General features: G+C 51.2%; 1 non-coding gene and 1 pseudogene across 1 annotated transcript; one reads left to right on the top strand and one right to left on the bottom strand.

The window, feature by feature from the left end:
* The window catches only part of LOC138273943 (neuronal acetylcholine receptor subunit alpha-7-like), a 28,238-nt pseudogene extending 11,072 nt beyond the window's left edge, over positions 1-17,166 (bottom strand).
* On the top strand, positions 5,707-5,833 carry LOC138273974 (small Cajal body-specific RNA 4). The gene has a single exon (XR_011200345.1). It is a non-coding gene; the product is annotated as a small Cajal body-specific RNA 4 (non-coding RNA).
* Positions 17,167-23,641: the final 6,475 nt, after the last annotated feature.

Below are 23,641 nucleotides of genomic sequence, written 5' to 3'. Positions count from 1 at the left end.
GGAAGAGACAATGGCTCGTGCATCTGGGGAAAGGGCCCCTGCCTTCACATCGGAGGAGTTGGAGAAGCTTGTCGATGGGGTCCTCCCCCAGTACACGCTGCTCTACGGTCCTCCAGACCAACAGGTAAGTTCACAGGGAGCATGTTGTATGGGCTATGCCTGTGTGGAGAGGGCTGGTTGTAAGAATGAAGGGGGCAGAGTTATGCGTGCATGAAAGACGGTGGGTGCATGTGCCACATGGCAAGGGTAGGGATGGGACCCACTCACTTTGACAGCGCAGTTGGTAATGACTTCTCTTCGTACCCTGTACATTTCATGTAGGTCAGCGCCCACCAGAAGAAGGATATTTGGCGTGCCATCGCCAAGGACGTCCGGACCCTGGGGTTCCACCACATACGGAGCACCCACTGCCGGAAGAGATGGGAGGACATTCGCCGCTGGAGCAAGAAGACGGCGGAGGCTCAGCTGGGGATGGCCTCCCAACATGGGAGGGGTGCCCGTCGAACCATGACCCCCCTGATGTTCAGGATCCTGGTGGTGGCCTACCCGGAGTTGGATGGCGCTTGAGGGCACCACAGCAGACACAAGGCGGTGAGTACACTCTCATTCAGCTGACTGCGCGCAGTGGAGGTGTCTGAGTGGGGGAGGAGGGCTGTGGGTTTCCCTAGGCCAGGGCGAGTACCGTAGGCTAGGCCCCTCCATAAGGCATGGCCCTGTGGCCCCCCACCCCACCTCTGTAGAGTGCCAAGTACAGCTATTCATGCACCTGTGTCATCTATGTGTACAGATGTCTTCCATAGCCTTGTAGGCCATTTCCCAGGAATTGCACTGTAGAGCCCAACAGCGCAATTGTGTCTGTCTTGTCCGCCAACAGTAGCAGTAATCCATGCACTCAACATGTCTTTCTTCTGTTTCCACCCCCCTTTTTTGTGGTCTCCCTGTTCTTGTGTGCATTAGCATCATCAGGCGGAGGAGCAGTGGCACCGGAGCACGAGGGAGCTGCATCCCACATGGCCATGGAGGGCCACACTACGGACTCTGAATACACCAGTGGGACGGAGAGCAAGGGGAGCACCACAGTGGGGACAGGAGCTCCCTTGTGGTGGGGGCAACATCTGTGCCCCCCACTTCTACAGGTACAGCCACCACCCCCCCTACCAGCACCGCCCTCCCAGCAGCCCCTCAGCCTTCACCTCGTGCCAGCTCACCCAGGAGGGTGGGCATCACTTTCGCCCCAGGCACCTCAGCTCCTCCCCCAGTCACCCCTGCTGCCCTCAGTGAGGAGGCCATTGACCTCCTCAGGTCACTCACTGTTGGGCACTCTACTATTGTGAATGCCATCCAGGGTGTAGAACGGGAGTTGCAACAAACTAATGCATTCCTCGAGGGCATTCATTCTGGTCAGGCGGCCCTTCACCGATCCTTTCAAACTCTGGCTTCAGCACTGATAGCAGCCATTGTCCCTGTGTCTGGCCTCCCCCCTCCAACTTCCTCCACCCAGACCCAATCCCCTCTACCTCTGCCTATCCCAAGCACACCATCAGACCAGCCTGCACACACCTCACCACACAAGGGAAGCTCAGGCAAACATAAGCACCACACATCCCACAGGCACTCATGCAAGCATCACACACATACAGACACACCAACATCCACTGCCTCCACTGTGTCCCCCTCGTCGTCGTCTCCCTCCTCCCTCCCAGTCTCGTCTACACTCACACCTGCATGCACTACCTTTACAGCCACTACGTCCCGCACCAGCACACCCCGCTCACGTGCAGTCACCACCCCCACTACCATTCCCACGTCCCCTGTGTCCTCTCCCAGTGTGTCTGTGACGCCCCGTCCGAAGATACACAAACGCAGGCACACACCCACCCAACATACATCCACCTCACCACAGCCTTCAGCGCATGCACCTGCACCCAAAACCACAAAACGTACACCTCCTACAACCACCACCTCTTCCTCCACTCCCAAACCCCCTCCAGCTACCCGTCCCAGTGTGTCCAAACAACTTTTCCTGTCCACGATTAACCTATCCCCCCCTCCCCCCCCCCCCCCCCATCCAACTCCTAGGTCCCGAACTAGCATCTCAGCCACAAAATCTCCGGGACCAGTGGTGCCTGTTGTCACAGGTATGTGGAGTGCACCGGTCACCAGGACAGCCAGTGTGTCACAGAGCCACAGCACAGCCAGTCCCCCCCTGTGAAGCACCAGACGTTGGCCAGTGCCCGGCGGGAGAGGGGGAAGACTCCAGCCACCCAAGCTGCTCCCAGGGGTCCCGGTGGCAGTGTGGACTCAGCTCTGACTCCTCCCAAGGTGGGGAAGGGCCAGAAGAAACCCGGCAAGTCTGGGACGAGCAGCACGGCGGAGAAGCCCGCCAGCCCCATCGTCGCTGCCCAGGAGGCCTCCGCCAGCCCCATCGTCGCTGCCCAGGAGGCCACCTCCAGCCCCATCGTCGAGGCCACCTCCAGCCCCATCGTCGCTGCCCAGGAGGGCCCCGCCAGCCACAGCCCACCTGCCTAGTAGGGCCCCACCAGCCACAGCCCACCTGCCCAGGAGGGCCCCGCCAGCCACAGCCCACCTGCCCAGGAGAGCCCCGCCAGCCACAGCCCAGCTGACCAATGAAGGAGAGCCAGCCCCAGCCCAGCTGGGCAATGAAGGACCGCCAACTCAAGCACCGCTGCACAGGGCAAGCACCGCTGAACAGGGCAAGGACCGCCAACTCAAGCACCGCTGAACAGGGCAAGGACCGCCAATTCAAGCACCGCTGAACAGGGCAAGCACCGGTGAACAGGGCAAGGACTGCCAACTCAAGCACCGCTGAACAGGGCAAGCACCGGTGAACAGGGCAAGGACTGCCAACTCAAGCACCGCTGAACAGGGCAAGCACTGTTGAACAGGGCAAGGACCACCAACTCAAGCACCGCTGAACAGGGCAAGCACCGTTGAACAGGGCAAGGAACGCCAACTCAAGCACCGCTGAAAAGGGCAAGGACCGCCACCTCAAGCACCGCTGCACAGGGCAAGCACCGCTGAACAGGGCAAGGACCGCCAACTCAAGCACCGCTGCACAGGGCAAGGACCGCCAACTCAAGCACCGCTAGCCATGAGCGGCAGGGGCACTGACGCAACAGGGACCGTCACGGGGTGAGTGATGCACTCTGGGCAGCAGTCCCCCTCCAGAACCAGTGGAGACATGCATCCACTCTGTCTTTCCTTCACAGGATGAAGCACCCTGGGCACCAATCACCCTCCAGAACCAGTGTAGACATGCATCCACTCTGTCTCTACTTCACAGAATGAAGCACTCTGGGCACCAGTCCCCCTGCAGAACCAGTGTAGACATGCATCCACTCTGTCTGTCCTTCACAGGATGAAGCACTCTGGGCACAAAGCCCCCTCCAGACACCAGTGGAGAATGTTATCCACTTGAGAGACTGTGGCTTTGCACTCCCCAGGATGCAGCAGTGGGCAAACCACCCACTGGAGAGACTTGAGAGACTGTGGCTTTGCACTCCCCAGGATTGATCAGTGCGCAAACCACCCACCTTATAGACTTGAGAGACTGTGGCTTTGCACTCCCCAGGATTGATCAGTGGGCAAACCACCCACTGTATAGACTTGAGAGACTGTGGCTTTGCACTCCCCAGGATTGATCAGTGGGAAAACCTCCCACTGTAGAGACTTGTGAGACTGTGGCTTTGCACTCCCCAGGATGCAACAGTGGGCAAACCACCCACTGTAGAGACTTGTGAGACTGTGGCTTTGCACTCCACAGGATTGATCAGTGGGCAAACCACCCACTGTAGAGACTAGAGAGACTGTGGCTTTGCACTCCACAGGATTGATCAGTGGGCAAACCACCCACTGTAGAGACTTGAGAGACTGTGGCTTTGCACTTCCCAGGATACATCAATGGGCATGGAGGCCCCTCGTGATTCTGGCGTCATGCACTCATCCGGCTGAGGTGCCACCCTTTCCCTTCCCCCAGAGGTGCCTGTTGTATTTCTATCTGATGCCCCTGCAGTGTTCTCTCTGTTTTGATCTGGTATCATGTGTGGGCCCCGCCCATGCATTGTGGGCCCAGTGATCCACGGACTATAAATGGTGCAATATCTGGACTAATAATCTTGGTGTATATTTTGTTAATAGTGTATAATAATAATGTCGATTTTTGCTTACTGATTTTTGATATATTACAATGGTTACACTCATTTCCTTTTGTCTTTGCATTCTTCCGGGGGGGGGGGTTGGGGGGTGTTAATATAATGTATAAATATGTATTAGTGTGTGTGTTGTCGTGGGTGGTGGTGTTGCGTGTGTGTGTGTCCCTGTTTTTTCCCTCCCCTCTCCCCTGTGTCGTAGGTGCAGTACTCACCGTGGTCTTTGCCGCCGGCGTTGTTGCTCCTGGTACAGGAGCAGGAAGACAATCGCAGGGAGAATTTGGAGGTCCGGGTCCATGGTGTCCTCCTTCCTCGTGGAGTGTTTAGAGGTGAGCGTTTTCCCTTTGAGATTCCTGTTTCCGCCGTGTTTTTATCCGCGGTGTATCCGCCCCGGAAAAGGTGGCAGATTGGCCTGTCATAATAGTGTGGCAGGTACATTGTCCTCTGCCTGTCTGTTGGCGGTGACCACCGAGATGTTTGTTTGTACCGCCGTGGCGGACAGAGTGTTAAAGTGGCTGTCTTTGTTGGTGGTTTCTGCCACAGTCGTAATTGCAAACTTTTTACCGCTGGCCTGTTGGCGGTCTTACCGCCGCTTTAACACCGTCCGCCATGGTTGTAATGACCACCTCTATCTTGCACCTTAACTTTTTGCAAGGATTAATTCAGTGCAGCCTAAATATTGTACTGCCTCATGAGGATTTCTGATTTGATCAAGCCGACTTTCTTGATCCTCAACGCGCCCCGTCTTCCCTCACGGGCCAAAATAACTAAAAGGGACAACTGAATAAATAGTTTGTCAATCTGTTCTAGGTCGTTCATCTCAGCAGCTCTATCCAGTGTTAAGGTTAATTTCTCTTCCTGTCGTCTTCTGGCGCTGCTGTGGCACAATCTAGTTACTGTTTTTCACCTAATAGTAAAATTCTCAGTTTGTAATACTCTGTGCTCAGTTACCGAATTCTATGATCTTCTTGGGTGCAGTTTAATAACTGATGCACGTAATGGGGATTAATCCATGGCTACATAGGCATTTACAAGGTTTAACATATTTAGGGTTTTTACTTAATTTGTGCCCGGAAGCACGTCTTTGATTTGTTCCATATGACAAGCTTTGATGCACCAGAGTGGGGAGCGGGACACACTTCCAGGCACATGGACGATCAGTTCATGGTGCATTACGTAAAGAACCCTGCGACTTGTAACTTGCTGAATGGTTAGATGCTGCGCTGAGTCATAGTCACTACTAATGGGAACACATGATCAAGCATATTAACATTGGGATATCTGAGCTACTAATTGGCAGATGTGATCAATGGTAACTGTGAGGTAAATTGATATGATATTCAGTATGTTTTCTGAGATAGCGTTCGATAATTAATAAACTATTTCCATATCTTATTTTGTGTATTTTTATCCTTATGAGGACAGTTGGCTTTCAGGTTTCCGAATCCTCCTGAGTAAAATCATTCGGAATTATAAATTTGTATTTTGTCAAATTCTGTACCAAATCCTCCCTAAAGCTACAGCCAATGTTTTTGTTAATGGAGGATTAAGAAGGTTGGGCCTATGAAGTAAGGCTCTGCTGATACTATCCCCCTAGAGTAAAGGGAAGTAAAGAACTGTCAGTTTCAAGAAGAGCTAGTGACGTGTTACTACTTCCTACATTTGCCCTGTTCTCATTTGCTCATTGTTGTTGCGCTCTAGTGGCAGTATGCATCATGGCTGTGTTGGCTTTGAACAGTGGGAGAATTCTTTCAGTGCGATCACTGGGGCGAGGGATAGTATTCTAGCTTCCGACAGTGTTCTACATTTCCTGTGGGCACCGTTGGAGTGACGTCTAGTATGGGCGATGTTATAGCACCCACGCCAATATGTCTTATTGTATCCTTTCTGGGGGTACATCAGGTAAAAGAAGTCCATCTGTTACGTGAAAGTCTTTTTTGCAGCTTGCTAATAGGACCGATATTACCAAAACTGTAAAAAAAAAAAAAAAAAAAAAATTGCCCTCTCAAAGACACCTTAATACAACATGGACACAAAGTTGAATGCTTTCAAGAGTAAGCAATATTCTGCCCACATTAGAAAGCAGGACCCCACACTATTTCAGTAGCTCTTGATGCTCACAGTTTTGGTGTTACCGACCACAGACAAACTTTCTGTACAGATCCAACTTGCACCAAAATGCATACTTTTCAGTAAATCTGTGAAGTGGAAGATCAATCGGTAACCTGGCAAGCCTAGATTTAACTGTAGAGAAAGATAGTTACAGGCAGTACTTGGTGATGAAAGGTCAAGGGGTGAAGATGGTGCTTTGTGTGGTGGTTTATTTTTTGGACTTTTTTGTTTTCCCTCTGCCCTTCCACATACATCTCTTTGTCCTTGAAGGGCTAAACTTCTGTGTAAAATTCAGAAGGAGGACTAGGCTTCCAGTAGGCTGTGGGTGTACCAGAAAATAATATTTTTGCTTCTTGAAATCATGGGTATCGCTTCTTTCAGTAACATTTTTGTTTTTGCTGACAGGAACGTGATGTCTTGGTCGATTCCACCTCTTATGGGCATAAAAACCGAACTCCCAGAGAGAAATGGTTCCAGGGCCTCATCTGGACGTCACGGTGAGCATAATTCCTACAGAATACGGGCTTTGAATGTTGAACTGTGAGCCGGTCTGCATCATAGTTTTCTTTTGTGGAGCTCGCTCTCTTGCATTGCATATTGTGTATTGAGCCCCTAGGATAAGATTAATGTTCAACACCAAGCCTGTTTAAGAGTCTGAGTAATCTAGTCCAGTGCAGTTCTGTGCTTTCGCTCTGTGCATCTTCCCATGTTGCAGGCTTGTGAACTTCCAGACCAAGCCAGAAGTTATTCTACACCGGTTCAGGGATCCCCCAGCCCTGCTCTGGCGTGAAACTGGACACAGGAAAGGGGAGTGACCACTCCCCTGACCAGTGCCTCCCAGGGGAGGTGCCCAGAGCTCCTCCAGTGTGTCCCAGACCTCTGCCATTTTGGATTCAGAGGTGTTGGGGGCACACTGGACTGCTCTGAGTGGCCAGTGCCAGCAGGTGACGTCAGAGACCCACTCGGATAGGCTCTTACCTTTCTTGGTAGCCAAACCTCCTTTTCTGGCTATTTAGGGTCTCTCCTCTGGGGAATTCTTCAGATAACAAATGCAAGAGCTCACCAGAGTTCCTCTGCACTTCCCTCTTTGACTTCTGCCAAGGATCGTTCGCGGACTGATCCAGGACGCCTGCAAAACCGCAACAAAGTAGCAGGACAACTACCAGCAACATTGTAGCGCCTCATCCTGCCGGCTTTCTCAACTGTGTCCTAGTGGTGCATGCTCTGGGGGTCACCTGCCTTCACCCTGCACTGGAAGCCAAGAAGAAATCTCCTGTGGGTAAACTGAATCTTCCCCCTGCTAACACAGGCACCAAAAGACTGCATCACCGGTCCTCTGGGCCCCCTCTCATCCTGGCGAGCGTGGTCCCTGGAACACAGGAACTCTATCCAAGTGACTCCCACAGTCCAGTGATCCTTCAGTCCAATTTTGGTGGAGGTAAGTCCTTGCCTCCCCACGCTAGACTGCAAACCTGTGTACTGCGTGATTTGCAGCTGCTCCGGCTCCTGTGCACTCCTCCAGGATTTCCTTCATGCACAGCCTAGCCTGGGTCCCCAGCACTCTGTCCTGCAGTGCTCAACCCTCTGAGTTGGCCTCCAACGTCGTGGGACCCTCCTTTGTGACTCTGAGACAGCTCCGGTTCACAAATTTTCTAAGTGCCTGTTTGGGTACTTCTGTGGGTGCTGCCAGCTTCTGTGAGGACTCTCTGAGTTGCTAAGCGCCCCCTCTGTCTCCTCTTCCAAGGAGCGACATCCTGGTCCTTCCTGGTCCCCAGCAGCACCCAAAAACCTCTACTGCGACCCTTGCAGCTTGCAAGGCTTGTTTGCAGTATTTCTGCGTGGGAACACTTCTGCAACCTTCAGCACGCCGTGGGACATCTTCCATCCAAAGGAGAAGTTCCTAGCTCTCTTCGTTGTTGCAGAATCCTAAGCTTCTTCCATCCAGAGGCAGCTTCCTTGCACCTTCATCTGGGGTTTCCTGGGCTCCTGCCCCCCCTGGACACTATCGCGACTCTTGGACTTGGTCCCCTTGCATTGCAGGTCCTCAGGTCCAGGAATCCGTCTTCAGTGCTTTGTTGGTGGTTGTGGTTCTTGCAGAATCCCCCAATCACGACTATTGTGTCCTTTTGGGGTAGTAGGTGTACTTTACTCCTACTTTTCAGGGTCTTGGTGTGGGGTATCTTGGACACCCTGACTGTTTTCTTACAGTCCCGGCGACCCTCTACAAGCTCCCATAGGTCTGGGGTCCATTTGTGATTCACATTCCACTTTTGGAGTATATGGTTTGTGTTGACCCTAGACCTATGTTCACCTATTGCATCCTATTGTAATTCTACACTGTTTGCATTACTTTTCTTACTTACCTGTTTTGGGTTTGTGTACATATAACTTGTGTATATTACTTACCTTCTTACTGAGGGTACCCACTGAGATACTTGTGGAATATTGTCATAAAAATACAGTACCTTTATTTTTAGTAACTCTGAGTATTGTGTTTTCTTATGATGTTGTGCTATATGATATAAGTGATATAGTAGGAGCTTCGCATGTCTCCTAGTTCAGCCTAAGCTTTGCCATAGCTACCTTCTATCAGCCTCAGCTGCTAGAAACACCTCTATTCTACTAATAAGGGATAACTGGACCTGGCACAGGGTGTAAGTACCACAAGTTACCCACTATAAGCCAGGCCAGCCTCCTACATTGGTGGTGCAGCGGTGGGATAAGTACTTGCAACTGTTTTACCACTTTGTCATGTTGTACTTTTCATAAGAGAATCATATACCAAATAGTTCAGTATATGTACACTTAACCAAAAAAGTTTACTTTTCTATCCTAAAACTTTTAACTAAGTTCTGAAAAGTTTTTGAAAACTTCTAAAAAAAATTCCCAAAGTTAGAAAAAGTTTTTTCTGTGCTTTTTAAAAATTCTAAAACGTTTTTCTTTCTCACTATCCTTAAACCTATACTAGCATGTCGGTTGTAGAGCCCACTCCCAAAACTGTTAATGCAACATATGAGAGTTTGAACTATAAAAGTTTGAGGGGTCTCTGCCTGGATAGAGGTTTGAGTATAGGAAAGAACCCTACAAAAGAGTTTCTCTTTAACATGCTTGTTGTAGATGACCAGAACCAGTCTGGACCATCACATGAGAGGTTGGAAAAGGGAGAAGCTTCCCAGTCTGATTCAGAGGAGTCCCCTGGAGAAACTGGGGGAGGGTTCTGACAATGGTCTGCCCCCTAGCAGGGCACCTAGTGATGCTGGCAGTGATAGAGGTTCCCACAACAGTAGGGCATCCTTTATCCCTAGAGGCCAGGTTACCAGGGTCCAGAGAGTTAGGGCAGGTCCCCCTCTGAAACTTCCCATATTTCATCTGTGTCGAAGCATTACCAACACACCCACCCTGAGGATAACTTTTTAGGAAGGGAACTCAAAAAGTTGAGGGTTGAAAAGACCAGACTGAAGCTTAAACAGAGGCAGCTGGCCTTAGATTGGGAATCCCTAGACATAGAGAAGGAAAGACAGAGGTTGGGGTTAGTTCCCCATGGTGGCAGCAGCAGTATTCCTGATAGCAATCTTGTTAGAGAGCAAGATTCCAGGAATCTGCACAAGATAGTCCCCCGTTACAAGGAGGGGATGACATTAATAAGTGGTTTGCTGCACTTGAGAGGGCCTGTATGGTACAGTTGGCTCCTCAAAGGCAGTGGGCTGCTATTTTGTGACCATTTTTCACTGGAAAGGGTAGGGTTAGGCTCCTTACTGTTAGAAGCCAATAACTACAAAGTTTTGAAAGATGCACTCTTGGATGGATTTGGCTTAACCACTAAACAATACAGGATTACGTTCAGAGACACCAGAAAAGAGTCTTCTCAAGACTGGACAGATTTTGTGGACTGTTCAGTGAAGGCCTTGGGAGGGTGGTTGCATGGCGGTAACGTTTCTGACTATGAAAGCCTGTATAATCTTATTCTGAGAGAGCATATTCTTAACAATTGTGTGTCTGACTTGTTGCACCAACACCTGGTGGATTCTGATCTGACCTCTCCCCATGAATTGGGAAAGAAGGCAGACAAATGGGTCTGAACAAGGGTGAACAGAAAAGTTCATACAGGGCGTGACAAGGATGGAAAGAAGAAGGATGGTAAGTCTTCTGAGAAGGGTGGGGACAAAAGTAAGCATTCTGAGTCTTCATCAGGCCCACAAAAATCCTCTGGGGGAGGTGGGTCCAAATCCTTTTCTAATAATCAACCTAAAAAGCCTTGGTTTTATTTGTGTAAAGTCAAAGGCCATTGGGCAACTGATTCCAGTTGTCCAAAGAAAAACACCAAACCTTCCACCACCACAACCCCTGCTGCAAATTCTAGTCCACCTAGTAATAGCAGTGGTGGTGGGAAATCTACTACTAATAGCCAATCCATGGGTGTAGCTGGGCTCACTATTGGCAATGTAGTTGGGGTTGGTCTTGTTAGGGAGACCACAGAGGCTGCTTTAGTCTGTGATGGTGGCATTGATTTTGCCACCTTGGTAGCTTGTCCCCTTAATATGGATAAGTACAAGCAACTTCCCCTAATAAATGATGTTGAGGTTCAGGCCTACAGGGACACAGGAGCCAGTGTAACTATAGTGATAGAAAAACTGGTCCACCCTGAACAACACCTACTTGGTCAGCAGTACCAAGTGACAGACGCTCATGACAATACTCTTAGCCACCCCATGGCTGTTGTGAATCTCAACTGGGGGGGCGGGTTACTGATCCAAGGAAAGTTGTGGTAGCCACAGATTTACCTGTAGACTGTCTACTAGGGAATGATTTGGAGACATCAGCTTGGGCAGAAGTGGAGTTGGAGGCCCATGCAGCAATGCTGGACATTCCTGGGCATATTTTTGCTTTAACCAGGGCTCAGGCCAAAAAGCAAAAAGGACAGGGTGACTTGGATCCTGGATCAATGGACCAAGTGCTCCCTAAAGCTAGCGGTAAAAAGGGTAAATCCCTACCCGTTATCCCTCCCTCTACAGATGATTCCCCTTCTGTGGAAGAGGAATTTCCTCCCTGTGCAGAACCTACACCAGAGGAGCTGGCAGCAGACACTGGTGACCTTTTGGGTGGAGGGGGGCCTGCCAGGGAAGAGCTGAGTGTGGCACAGCAAACCTGTCCCACATTAGAGGGTCTCAGACAGCAAGCTGTCAAGCAGCAAAATGGGGATGTCAGTGACAGTCATAGAGTATACTGGGAAGATAACCTCTTGTACACAGAGTCAAGGGACCCAAAACATTGTACTGCAGGGGAATGACCAATCTCCTGGCTGCTCCGAGAGTTTTGTCTCACTCTAGCACATGACATTCCTTTGGCTGGGCATTTGGGCCAGACGAAAACTTGGGAAAGACTTGTCCCCTTGTTTCACTGACCTCTTATGTCAGAGGACACCAAATACTTTTGTAAGTCCTGTGTGACCTGCCAAGCCAGTGGCAAGACTGGTGGCACTTGAAAGGCCCCTCTAATTCCACTTCCAGTGGTTGGTGTGCCCTTTGAAAGGGTAGGGGTTGACATAGTTGGCCCCCTTGACCCTCCTGCTTCAGGCAAAAGATTTATCTTGGTGGTAGTGGACCATGCCACAAGATATCCTGAAGCCATACCTTTAAGGACCACTACAGCTCCTGTAGTGGCAAAAGCCCTCCTGGGAATCTTTTCCAGAGTGGGCTTTCCTAAAGAGGTGGTATCAGACAGAGGTACCAACTTCGTGTCTGCATACCTAAAAGCAACATGAAAGGAGTGTGGTGTTACCTACAAGTTCATCACCCCTTACCACCCACAAACAAATGGTCTGGTTGAGAGGTTTAATAAAACTCTCAAAGGAATGATAATGGGACTCCCTGAAAAACTCAGGAGGAGATGGGATGTCCTGTTACCTTGCCTCCTTTTTTCTCACAGGGAGGTACCCCAAAAAGGAGTGGGATTCATCCCCTTTGAACTCCTCTTTGGGCACCCTGTAACAGGTCCACTTACTCTTGTGAAGGAGGGTTGGGAACAACCTTTAAAAGCTCCTAAACAGGACATAGTGGATTATGTACTTGGCCTAAGATCCAGAATGGCTGAGTATATGAAAAAGGCCAGTAAAAACCTTCAGGCCAGCCAGGAGCTGCAAAAGCAATGGCATGACCAGAAGGCTGTTCTGATCCAGTACCAACCAGGATGGAAGGTGTGGGTATTGGAGCCTGTGGCCCCAAGGGCACTCCAAGACAAATGGAGTGGACCCCATCGAATTGTTGAGAAGAAGGGTGAGGTTACCTAGTTGGTAGACCTGGGCACTGCCAGGAGTCCCATTAGGGTTATTCATGTCAACCGCCTGAAACCCTACTATGACAGGGCTGACCTCCCCCTGCTCATGGCAACAGATGAGGGACAGGAAGAAGAGTGACCCTCTCCCTGATCTCTTCCCCACCACTGAAGCAGATGCCCTAGTGGAGGGAGTAGTTTTAGCTGATTGTCTGACTGCAGAACAGAATGACAACTGCATCAATCTCCTAAGCCAATTTTCAGACCTCTTTTCACTTGTCCCAGGTACCACATCCTGATGTCAACACACTATTGACACTGGAGACAGCCTGCTTGTCAAAAGTAAAATGTATAGGTAGCCTGGCCATGTCCGAGACTGCATTAAAAAAGAGGTGCAGAAAATGTTGGATTTGGGGGTGATTGAACCTTCTGAAAGCCCATGGGCTAGCCCAGTGGTGCTTGTACCAAAACCTCACACCAAAGATGGAAAGAGGGAGATGAGGTTTTGTGTAGATTACAGAGGGCCCAATCAGGTAACAAAAACTGATGCTCACCCTATACCCAGGGCAGAGGAGCTCATTGATACACTGGCTTCTGCCAAGTATCTTAGCACTTTTGATCTAACTGCAGAGTATTGGCAGATTAGATTGGCAGAAGATGCTAAACCAAAGACTGCATTTTCTTCAATAGGAGGGCACTACCAATTCACAGTAGTGCCCTTTGGTTTGAAAAGTGCACCTGAAACTTTTCAGAGGTTGGTGAACACAGTCCTGCAAGGGTTGGAAGCTTTCAGTGCAGCATATCTTGATATTGCTATCTTTACTCAACCTGGGATGAGCACCTGGTCCACCTTTGGAAAGTTTTGGAGGCCCTGCAAAAGGCCGGCCTCACTATCAAGGCCTCAGAGTGCCAGATAGGGCAGGGGAAAGTGGTTTATCTGGGCCACCTGGTAGGTGGAAAACAGATTGCACCACTACAGGGGAAAATCCAAACAATCATGGATTGGTTTCCCCCTACAACTCAGACCCAGGTGAGAGCCTTTTTAGGCATTACAGGGTACTACAGGAGATTCATCAAGAACTATGGCTCCATTGCAGCCCCTCTTAATGATCCCACTAGCAAGAAAATGCCTAAGAAGGTGTTATGGACAGCTAGCTGTCAGAAAGCTTTTGAGGCGCTCAAACAGGCCATGTGCTCTGCACCTATCCTAAAAAGCCCATGTCACTCCAAGAAATTAATAGTTCAAACTGATGCATCTGAATTAGGGGGTAGGGGCAGTACTATCACAACTGAATTCTGAGGGCCAGGATCAACCAGTTGTTTTTATCAGCAGAAGGTTGACCCCTAGAGAAAAGTGTTGGTCTGCCATAGAGAGGGAGGCCTTTGCTGTGGTCTGGGCACTGAAAAAGTTGAGGCCATACCTGTTTGGCACTCACTTTATTGTTCAGACAGACCACAAACCTCTACTTTGGCTAAAACAAATGAAAGGTGAAAACCCTAAATTGTTGAGGTGGTCCATATATCTACAGGGAATGGACTACACAGTGGAACATAGACCTGGGAGTACCCACTCCAATGCAGATGGACTCTCCAGATATTTCCACTTAGACAATGAAGACTCATCAGGGCAAGGCTAGTCTTATTGTCCTTCATTTGGTGGGGGGGGGGCTTGTGTTGGAAAGTACCATCTTGCCTGGCATGTTACCCCCCCCTTTTCACTGTATGTATGTATGTATGTATGTATTAGCCCCTGTGTCACTGGGATCCTGCTAGGCAGGACCCCAGTGCTCATAGTATGTGCCCTGTATGTGTTCCCTGTGTGGTGCCTAACTGTATCACTGAGGCTCTGCTAACCAGAGCCTTAGTGTTTATGCTCTCTCTGCTTTCTAAATTTGTCACTGCAGGATAGTGACTAAATTTACCAATTCTCATTGGCACACTGGTACACCCATATAATTCCCTTGTATGTGGTACTTAGGAACCCAGGGTATTGGGGTTCCAGGAGATCCCTATGGGCTGCAGCATTTCTTTTGCCACCCATAGGGAGCTGAGACAATTCTTACACAGGACTGCCACTGCAGCCTGAGTGAAATAATGTCCACGTTATTTCACAGCCATTTACCACTACACTTAAGTAACTTATAAGTCACCTATATGTCTAACCTTCACTTGGTGAAGGTTGGGTGCCAAGTTACTTAGTGTGTGGGCACCCTGGCACTAGCCAAAGTGCCCCCACATCATTCAGGGCAATTTCCTCAGACTTTGTGAGTGCGGGGACACCATTACACACGTGCACTATACATAGGTCACTACCTATGTATAGTGTCACAATGGTAACTCCGAACATGGCCATGTAATGTGTCTAAGATCATGGAATTGTCACCCCAATACCATTCTGGTATTGGGACAATTTCATAATTCCCCGGGTCTCTAGCACAGAACCTGGGTACTGCCAAACTGCCATCCGGGGTTTCCACTGCAGCTGCTGCCAACCCCTCAGACAGGATTCTGCCCTCCTGGGTTCTAGGCAGCCCTGGCCCAGGAAGGCAGAACAAAGGATTTCCTCTGAGAGAGGATGTTACACCCTCTCCCTTTGGAAATAGGTGTGAAGGGCTGGGGAGGAGTAGCCTCCCCCAGCCTCTGGAAATGCTTTGATGGGCACAGATGGTGCCCATCTCTGCATAAGCCAGTCTACACCGGTTCAGGGATCCCCCAGCCCTGCTCTGGCGTGAAACTGGACAAAGGAAACGGGATTTCCTTCATGTACAGCCTAGCCTGGGTCCCCAGCACTCTGTCCTGCAGTGCTCAACCCTCTGAGTTGGCCTCCGACGTTGTGGGACCTTTCTTTGTGACTCTGAGCCAGCTCTGGTTCACAAATCTTCTAAGTGCCTGTTCGGGTACTTCTGCGGGTGCTGCCTGCTTCTGTGAGGGCTCTCTGAGTTGCTGCGCGCCCCCTCTGTCTCCTCCTCCAAGGGGCGACATCCTGGTCCTTCCTGGTCCCCAGCAGCGCCCAAAAACCTCTACTGCAACCCTTGCAGCTAGCAAGGCTTGCTTGTGGTATTTCTGCGTGGGAACACTTCTGCAACCTTCAGCACGCCGTGGGACATCTTCCATCCAAAGGAGAAGTTCCTAACTCTCTTCGTTGTTGCAGAATCCTAAGCTTCTTCCATCCAGAGGCAACTTCCTTGCACCTTCATCCGGGGTTTCCTGGGCTCCTGCCCCCCTGGACACTATCGCGACTCATGGACTTGGTCCCCTTGCCTTGCGGGTCCTCAGGTCCAGGAATCGGTCTTCAGTGCTTTGCTGGTGGTTGTGGTTCTTGCAGAATCCCCCTATCACGACTATTGTGTCCTTTTGGGGTAGTAGGTGTACTTTACTCCTACTTTTCAGGGTCTTGGTGTGGGGTATCTTGGACACCCTGACTTTTTTCTTACAGTCCCAGCGACCCTCTACAAGCTCCCATAGGTCTGGGGTCCAGTCGTGATTCGCATTCCACTTTTGGAGTATATGGTTTGTGTTGCCCCTAGACCTATGTTCACCTATTGCGTCCTATTGTAATTCTACACTGTTTGCATTACTTTTCTTACTCTTACTTATTGGTTTTGGGTTTGTGTACATATAACTTGTGTATATTACTTACCTTCTTACTGAGGGTACTCACTGAGATACTTGTGGCATATTGTCATAAAAATAAAGTACCTTTATTTTTAGTATATCTGTGTATTGTGTTTTCTTATGATATTGTGCTATATGATATAAGTGGTATAGTAGGAGCTTTGCATTTCTCCTAGTTCAGCCTAAGCTTTGCCATAGCTACCTTCTATCAGCCTAAGCTGCTAGAAACACCTCTATTCGACTAATAAGGATTAACTGGACCTGGCACAGGGTGTAAGTACCACAAGGTACCCACTATAAGCAGGCCAGCCTCCTACAACATGTAGATCTGGAGAAGAGCTACCCTCTGTTGTTTTTTTGACTGACTTCAACAGTTTTGTCAAATTCTTTGAAACTTTTTTGGTACGTCAAGGATGTCGTGGAAGACTGTTTAAGTTGTGTGACTCCTGTTACCGCATGATTTTGGTGACTGGATCCGCTCCATGTGTGTTTGTGGTTCCTGGAGCCCAAACACTACCTGAAGTCGTGCTTGAAGTGCCAGGCCATGTACCCAAAAGCTTTGAGGGAGCAGTCCCTCAAGCTCATTATGGCCTCGATTGAGAAGAAGGTCACAAGACTGCTTGCAGAGCCACCACCACTCTACTTCGTCCCACTCGAACTCCTTGGGAGATTCTGGTCACAAGAAGTTGAAGAAGACCAAACGTTCTGCAACCTCGCCACGACAATGCAATGTGGGAAGAGTGCCAACAGTCTAAGCATCTATCTTCAGAGCCTGTTTCTGGGAGCTGGGCAGACCTACCACCTCATTGGCACCTTTGAGGCCAGTAGGGCTGGAGGGGGGCCCATCAGGTTCTAAACTGGTGGTTTCAGCTCTTGCTCCAGAGGGCCCCATTGTTGGATCTGTGCTGATGCCGGTCGTGCCAACGTGACCTTCCCAGACGCCGGTAAAGACATTGATGCTTCCCACATTGGTCCGGCCCACAATCAACTCTGAGCTCATACTTATACCAGGCTCTGACCGAGAGGTTGACTGACATCGCTCGATGCTGGTTCCTGCATTCCACAGGTTGGATCCTGATACTTATGGGTACAGAGAAAGTGTGGAAGAGTTTCTGGACCCTTGAGAATTCAAGCTGGAAGACACCGAAATGGACTGGGCACAGGAATTGAGTGAAGCTAGTGGTCTGGTTACCTCTTCTGGTGCTGGCATGCTTTCTTCCCCTACTGTGGCTAAGGAGGGGGGGAGTGTCGTACTCTATGGTGGTGGTAAGGGCTGCTGAGGTTCTCTGCCTTCTGTGGCAGTCTGGACTAACCTCCTGACCTGGGGCTTCCACCTCAGAACCTCTTTTACCTTTTATTAAAGTGCTCACTCGTGTCATATTGGTACGATGGTCCAAACCCAGCACAGGGACTCCTGTGAACAGGACAATTGCCCGTTGTCATCGGCCTGTGGCGAACAACTCTAAATTCCTAACCCAACATCCTACGCCTGAGTCTTTCCATCCAGGCTTCTTCATCGGGCGCATTTCCTTCTGCACCCCCAGATAAGGAATCTGGATCAACTTGGGAAGAAAATGTTCTCTTCCTCCAGGCTGGCATTTCGGTCTCTGAACACAGCATACCTTTTGGGCCAGCTTTCCCATACATTTTAGGATAGAGTTGCGCAGGTGCTGCTGCATGTCCTGGAGGAGATCCGGGCTGTTCTCTCTCAGGCCGTTACTGACTGGAGGGATGCAGGTAAGTTCACTATATGTTGTAGGCTGGACACAACTGACTCACTGAGCAGATTGGTTCCATTGACGGAGGCCTTATGGCGCCATGCCTGGCTTTTCGGGGGATGTCCAATAATCATTCATGGACATGCCCTTGGATGGCACCAGTCTCTACTGAGACAAAGCAGACTCAGCGCTTGATTGCTTTAAGGAGTACTAGGCTACGGCATGGGCCCTTGGCCTCGCTGGCTGCTCTTCGCCCCCCACCCCCGTCCACTTTTTGCCCCTTTCTTGGCTATAGAAGGGGTACTCAACTGCGTCCATTCCCCTACAGTCACTGAGCCACACATGCCGCATAGCCTCTGAGTGGCCGTGGGATCCCATATGCTTGTGGATCATGGAGCCAGCGGTCTGCCCAGTCCACCACCGCCCCTGCTGCAGCCTTTAAGCATTTCTAGTCTGTTGCTCCATCCTGGACCAGTTGGAGGCAGGACCTGCCATCACCTACTCCACTGGGAATTCTTCACTATGGACAGGTGGGTTTTGCAGATAGTCCTAAGGAGCTACTCCCTCCCCTTCGAGACTACCTTCCTGCCATGCCACCTTCTTATGATTACATGACAGAATTATTTGGCACTTCTCCACAAGGAGGTTACGGCTCTCTTGGCCAAGGGAGCCATAGAAGGGGTCCCTGTGCCAGGAGTAGGTCATGATTGTTTTATTCCTGCTGCTTTCTGGTGCCAAAAAAGAACAAGGGCCTTCTTCCTATGGACCTCCGGCCCTCAATCTCTTCCTCTGGAAGGAGAAGTTCAAAATGATCACTCTGGCTCAGATCCTTTCTGCCCTGGAGACTGGATGGTAGTGTTTGGAGTTGCAGGACGCGTATTTTCATATTTCAGTCCTGCATGCACACAGATGTTACTTGCAGTTCATGGTAGGTCACAAGCAATTTCAGTTTACCATGCTCCCTTTCGGCCTTGCCAGTGTCCCTCTGGTGTTCACGAAAGTGATGGCAGTGGTCGCAGCTTCTCTGTGCAGGCTAGGGGTTTCAGTGTTCCCCTACATTGATGGCTGGCTGTTAAAAGTGAACTCGCCCCAGGCTGTCGTCTCCCACCTCCAGACTATGGCAAACCTTCTGCATTCGCTGGGTTTCAGTATAAACATGCTAGAGTCACACTGGACTCCCTCTCAGACGCTCCCTTTCATCAGGTCTGTACTGGACACAGTGCGGTTTTGGGCCCATCCTCCTGAAAATTGAGTCCAGGATGTTTCGGCCTCTATCTATATGCTGATTCTGAAGTGGGACCAGAAGTTCCCATGGGTGCAATATGAGGGGACTCGCTCTGATATGGTCCAGATCTCGGAGGGAAATGCACAAGATCTGCAGTGGTGGCTTTTGAATCAAGGTTCCGTCAGACAGATGGGGCGGCCACATGGGGATGGTGGAGATTAGAGGCGTCTGGTCTCCGGCAGAGTCTGGGCTCCCCATCAACCTTCTGGAGCTCAAGGCAATTAGGCTTGCATTGAGGAGGGAAGGGGGGGAGGGGAGGGGAGGGGGGTGAGGAGGAGGAGGAGGAGGAAAAGGGGGGAGGGGCGATGGGAGGAGGGAAAGGGGGGGACAGGAGAGGGGGGGAGGAGGGAAAGAGGGGAGGGATAGAGAGAGGGAGGAAAGGAAAGGGGGAGGGGAGGGGGGGGTCAATACTGGAATCCATACTAGGGTAGACCCAGAAATTATACACTTATCCTGTACTACTTTCAGACAGAACGTACATCTTAATTCCATACAGTGCCCTCTTTCTAGGAATGTACTCCCTAAAAACCTTGAAAAGGACCAAAGACTCACCTACAGATATTTATTTCCCTGGAACATAGACCTCTGAAAACTGATGTACAAAATGATCAAGGACAGGCCTAATCTTAAAAAGATGGTCAGAATCAGGATGATCTTGTGGCAAGGCTAAAGCATTACATTGCCAACAAAATGCAGCATCTGAAGAAGAAACAAATACCAATTACGAGTCATGGTTGCAGGAAATATAGCCCTTGCCATCAAGGGACTAGTAGACCAATAAAAAGCCAGTGACTTCTTCCTTATCAACCTCATAAAAAAAAGTCAAACCCAAGAACTTTTTCATCTCTTCCAGATTTGTGGGAATCCACTAGTAGCTCTAGATTATGGCCTAAGTCTGGCACTGTTGTCCCTCAAATACTGCTCAGAAAACAAAAAACTCTTCTCAACGATCTCTTCTAAAAATACATCGTCCATAAATTTTTTTAAAGAATTTGATAGGCAAAAAGTTTTCCGTATTGACTTTACACCCCAGGAGACCAGTCAGGGCAGGCAACTGTGGCTGCTCCATGTTTGGGGTAACCCAGAGTTCAGGTCTTCCAATGGGGAAACCTTTCAACCCAGGCTGCTGCACTATTGGCACATCTGTGTCCTCCTCTAAAACAGGCCCTTCAGCTGCACTGAGAGTGGTTTCCTCATCAAAGACTCCTCTCGGACAGAAAATTCACTGCCGGAATCTTGCACTTCCTCTTCTGCCTCAAATGCAGAGTCAGTCTCATAATCATGGTCAGAAGACAACTCAAAGAGCATACCAACAACCTCCTGAGCGGTCACCCTACGGCTAGCCATGATCCTTTTGAGGAAAAGTAACTTGAGAAATGCACCAACAACAACCAGCACTGTCTAAAATAAGTAATAAATAAAGTGTTATGTACTAAAAAAACTACACCACTCACTTGCCTGAAAAAGCTGGAATCACGAGCAACTAGTCTGCACAGACACAGCAATCACCAATGATATCCCACTAAAAAGAAAATAAAATTAGAGATAAGACAACACAAATATCATTGTGCACAAATCGAAGGACAATTTCACACAAAATCCTGCATTTAGTTCACCACTTACAAAAATGTAATTCATGCATGGCAACAATACTCATTTCAGGGAAACTGTTTTTTCTTACCTAAAACATGCAACTAGGCAAACTACAGGTCAACCACTGCGAAAACAGCAAGGAGTCACAACAAAGGAAGCAAAAGCCTTGAACTAGAACAAAAAGGAGAAATTAAGGGGGTCATTCCAACCCTGGCGGTCGGTGATAAAGCGGCGGCCAACCCGCCAACAGGCAGGCGGTAAAAAAAAATGAATTCTGACCCTGGCGGGAACCGCCAACACAGACCGCCACTTTCACACTCCGACCGGGTTGCAGCGTGAACAGTAGCTCGACACAGAACCGGCACTGTCATTGGGCCAGCGGTGCTTGAGACGGCGGGGCCCAGCGGAGCGGTGCTTGAGATGAAGGGCCCAGCGGAGCGGTGCTTGAGACGGCGGGGCCCAGCGGAGCGGTGCTTGAGATGAAGGGCCCAGCGGAGCGGTGCTTGAGATGAAGGGCCCAGCGGAGCGGTGCTTGAGATGAAGGGCCCAGCGGAGCGGTGCTTGAGATGAAGGGCCCAGCGGAGCGGTGCTTGAGATGAAGGGCCCAGCGGAGCGGTGCTTGCTAGGAAGGGCCCAGCGGAGCGGTGCCTATCTTCACGGCGGGGCCCTGTTCAGCGGTGCCTATCTTCACGGCGGGGCCCTGTTCAGCGGTGCCTATCTTCACGGCGGGGCCCTGTTCAGCGGTGCCTTTCTGGACGGCGGGGCCCTGTTCAGCAGTGCCTTTCTGCACGGCGGGGCCCTGTTCAGCGGTGCCTTTCTGCACGGCGGGGCCCTGTTCAGCGGTGCCTTTCTGGACGGCAGGGCCCTGTTCAGCGGTGCCTTTCTGGACGGCGGGGCCCTGTTCAGCGGTGCCTTTCTGGACGGCGGGGCCCTGTTCAGCGGTGCCTTTCTGGACGGCGGGCCCTATTCAGCGGTGCCTATCTTCACGGCGGGGCCCTGTTCAGCGGTGCCTTTCTGCACGGCGGGCCCTGTTCAGCGGTGCCTATCTGCACGGCGGGGCCCTGTTCAGCGGTGCCTATCTGCACGGCGGGGCCCTGTTCAGCGGTGCCTATCTTCACGGCGGGGCCCTGTTCAGCGGTGCCTATCTGCTCGGCGGGGCCCTGTTCAGCGGTGCCTATCTGCACGGCGGGGCCCTGTTCAGCGGTGCCTATCTTCACGGCGGGGCCCTGTTCAGCGGTGCCTATCTTCACGGCGGGGCCCTGTTCAGCGGTGCCTTTCTGCACGGCGGGGCCCTGTTCAGCGGTGCCTTTCTGCACGGCGGGGCCCTGTTCAGCGGTGCCTTTCTGCACGGCGGGGCCCTGTTCAGCGGTGCCTTTCTGGACGGCGGGGCCCTGTTCAGCGGTGCCTTTCTGCACGGCGGGGCCCTGTTCAGCGGTGCCTTTCTGCACGGCGGGGCCCTGTTCAGCGGTGCCTATCTTCATGGCGGGGCCCTGTTCAGCAGTGCCTTTCTGGACGGCGGAGCCCTGTTCAGCGGTGCCTATCTTCACGGCGGGGCCCTGTTCAGCGGTGCCTTTCTGGACGGCGGGGCCCTGTTCAGCGGTGCCTTTCTGCACGGCGGGGCCCTGTTCAGCGGTGCTTGTTCTGTAAGTCAAGGGAGTCAGACCTGGCCAGGACTACCTGCTCAGTCGCCCTCCGACCGTGCAGTTGCTGGACCCTTCGGTGACGGTGTCCTGGGCCCTTGGGTGTCCTCCCTCACACCCGGGATGGGGCTTGTGGGGCCCTCCTGGTCCGCGCTCCCGCTGGCTGACTTCTCCGCCCTGCTGCCCTTGCCCTCCTTCGATGTGGCTCTCTGGGCCTTGCCTCCCCTGGATGTTGTGGCAGGTGAAGTAGCAGAACTTTGGTCCTTGGGGGCAGCCGTGTCAGTCTTCTTGCGGCGGCCCCTTACTTTACGGGTCCTCTTTCTGGGGGGGGAGGGGGGGGGCTAGCTGTCCCCTTGCTGCTGACCGATATATCACTGCTGGCAAAGGGGGGACTCCAAAATCCCTGCACTACGGGTGACCCTTGAAGCCGGGCTGGTGGTGGCTGAGGCGCTCTTGGGACTCTTAGCAGATGGAGGGGGTGGGTCAGGTGAGGGAAAGAGGTCAAGAGTGGAGAGGTAAAGTTTTTTAGGACCAAGGTAAAGGGTAGGTGTAGTGGTTATGGGAGTGGAGGAAGAGGAGGTGGTTGTAGGAGAGTCAGGTGTGCTGTCCTTGGGTGAAGGTGCATGGGCTGGAGGCTGTCGTGAGGTGGTTGGCTGTTGGGTGGGTGGCTGCCTGCGTTTGTGTGTCTTGGAAGAGGGGGTGACAGACACAGTGGGAGAGGACACAGGGGACGTGTAAATGGCAGTGGGGGTGGTGACTGCACGTGTGCGGACTGTACTGGAGGGAGTGCTGGTGATGGAAGTACTGGCTGTTGGTGGTGTGCATGCAGGTGTGAGTGGAGACGTCACAGGGAGGGAGGAGGGAGACGAGGAGGTGGGGGACACAGAGGTGGTAGTGGCTGTTGGCATATCTGCATCTGGGTGTTGCTTGGGTGAATGTTTGTGTGATCTGTGGTGCTTATGTCTGGATGAGCTGCCCTTGGGTGTTGAGGTGTGTGCAGGCTGGTCTGATGGTGTGGATGGGATAGGCTGAGGAACAGGAGACAGAGACAGGGTGGAGGCAGTTAGAAGAGGGAGGCTGGAAACAGGGACAATGGCTGCCGTCAGTGCTGAGGCCAGAGCATTGAACGATCGTTGATGGGCAGCCTGACCCGAATGAATGCCCTCCAGGTATGCATTGCTACGATGCACCTCCCTCTCTACCCCCTGGATGGCATTCAAAAGGGTAGACTGCCCAACA

The sequence above is a fragment of the Pleurodeles waltl genome, unplaced genomic scaffold (assembly GCF_031143425.1).
Source record: "Pleurodeles waltl isolate 20211129_DDA unplaced genomic scaffold, aPleWal1.hap1.20221129 scaffold_127, whole genome shotgun sequence".
In the NCBI taxonomy this organism is placed as follows: domain Eukaryota; kingdom Metazoa; phylum Chordata; class Amphibia; order Caudata; family Salamandridae; genus Pleurodeles; species Pleurodeles waltl.
Note: the sequence above shows the minus strand (reverse complement) of the source record. Positions and strands in the feature narration are given on the sequence as shown.